This window comes from Palaemon carinicauda, chromosome 12 (assembly GCF_036898095.1).
Source record: "Palaemon carinicauda isolate YSFRI2023 chromosome 12, ASM3689809v2, whole genome shotgun sequence".
NCBI classification, from domain to species: domain Eukaryota; kingdom Metazoa; phylum Arthropoda; class Malacostraca; order Decapoda; family Palaemonidae; genus Palaemon; species Palaemon carinicauda.
In genome coordinates this window covers 34,202,417-34,204,916 of record NC_090736.1, presented here as the reverse complement: position 1 = coordinate 34,204,916, position 2,500 = coordinate 34,202,417, and positions in this window count along the sequence as shown.

The window sequence follows — 2,500 nt, the reverse complement described above, 5'->3', positions numbered from 1 at the left end:
ACGGGGAAGTTTGTGGACGTAGATGTGAGTAGGCATGATTTTCTTTGCACACGGCGATGCAAAATTTTCATCAAAATGGTTTAAATTAATTTTCTCTTACGGACAAAGTATACACTCGCGCTTGTGATTCTAATCTTTAAACACTCCACTACAACCCTTTTTCTAAAATTCCTATGGTTATCGTGAAAATGATAACCATGGCAATATAGTGGTAGTTCGCCTTTCATTCATATGGCTACAGATCGATCCCAGCTTGGGACCGTGAGTTTAACCTGTTTACAGAGGAGGTTTCAACCGTCGCTGGGCACCAAAGTTGGATGTTTAGCTTGCATGTCTTACGTTCTGAAAAGCATCTCTGGAACTGAAACAAGTAACCTTTTTAACCTTTAATCATGTAAGTCTGCCCTTATGCCGGTGTTGTTGTGTGGGTACACTAAGAATAGAATTAAAGACCCCGGAAATATGAATAATTTTATAATTTATTTTGAATTATTTTTTTTTCCAAGATTATGCTGCCATCTTTGTCCATCTTTCAGACTCCCTTCCTTGCGTGATTGCATATTGCAATCAGTGCACATGAGTCAACACAAATCTTCCTATCCCTGCAACCTTCAAATGTATACGTCATACCTTCCAAATCATTGTTCTGTCGGGAAATTTGCAAGCACAATTTGAACTCTTTCTTTTACCCCATTTCCCTGTGGCTTGCTTTTGCCAATATTTTTTTTTCCAAGAAATGTAGTTCTTCCAACCTGTGATTTATATTCAGCGTTATAATTTGATACAGATTCAGCAATGGATGTCGTGCAGACATGTCGTTTGGTTCTGCGATTCTTTTCCCGGATGCTTTTGATTTTCTGCCATTGCGATTCAATTTCACATGATAAAAGCTCGATTTATTCCTTTGATGTGTAATCTTATCTATACTTGAATTATTTGCTTCAATGTATAATGTCTCATTTAACTCCCAACCCAGCAAAAAAAAAAAAAAAATAAAAAAAAAAAAAGAAAAAAACAGAGTCGTCATACCAAAGCCAGAATTTTTATCTTTGAAGAGCATGAACCAGGATGGAAAATTTTGATTGAAAAATTTACTATAATTAGGCGTCTCAACAGTGTGGTAGTCTGAGCCTGATAATATATCCTCACTTCACATGAAATTTTATGAATAAACCCGGTAAATAATATTTAGTCTTAATAATCGTTAAGATTTCTACAAACATCGCATAATAGTAGTTCACGTTTTCCGCTATTTTCCAACTAGGGTTGAAGCTTAGCTAATAATAATAATAATAATAATAATAATAATAATGATAATAATAATAATAATAATAATAATGTGTTTTATGTATTATAAATGATGAATTAAACAACTAGAATGAAACATATAGGAAAGGAATATGTCCATCACAATATCTTTCATAGTTCATGTATAACTTATGTTATTAGATAGCATACCCATTTCGAATTAACAACCTATTGATTATCTTGGAGCTAAATAAAATTGTTGAGAAGACTAACTATACAGCGATAATTATTGATAGTTTTTCGTGCTTTTTCTTATGAATAAATTTCCAAAGTTATTAGATTCCCCCTTTAGTTTGAATATAACTCATGTGATTATTATTATTATTATTATTATTATTATTATTATTATTATTATTATTATTATTATTATTATTATTATTATTAGGTAAGCTACAACCCTAATTAGAAAAGCAGGGTTTTATAAGCCCAGGGGCTCCGGCAGGAAAATAGCGCTGTGTGGAAAAGAAACAAATAGATAAATAAACTACAAGAGAAGTAATGAACAATTCAAATAGATTATTTTAAGAACGGTAACAGAAGATATTCGTAAGACATAGATAATTACAGCAAACAGAATGAAGATAACAGAATTATATGGAATGGAAAAATGAAGATATAAAACAAAATTGTCTCCGGTAGGTTGCCATAGACAAGAGTCAATTTGGAAAAAAAAATGGTTTTCGTTTGCATGAATATGTGTATCGGTGCCAAGCTGAGCTCTTTGAATCCACACCGGCAGAATATTTATAGTTTGCTTCCTCCTCTCACGCCTGTATTTCTTCAAAGGGCGACGGACGGGGCTTCCAGGCCTTTCTTTAACAAGCAGAATTCAGAGCAATTGAATGTGAAGTATATTTCTCGTTTCGCCTTCTGTGAATAAGGTTAGCTGATTTTAGGCCAGTTCCTATGTATGTCAAAGATTGTTTTGAATAAAGATTGTTTGCATCAAAGGTGAAGAATACACTCCTTTTATTCAAAGGATGTTATAGTGGAACACATTGGTTCAACTGGATAGTAGAGTCAGTGTTTGTAAAACCTTCGTCATGTATAAAATCAAAGGAACGTAGTTATCCTTGAGCAATATATATTTTCTGTTGATTAAAATGAATAGGAAATTTTCCTTTCCTACATTAATAAATATAGCCTATAATTGAGTCACAGAACCTACCAAATGGGTAAGCCGAATGTTGCA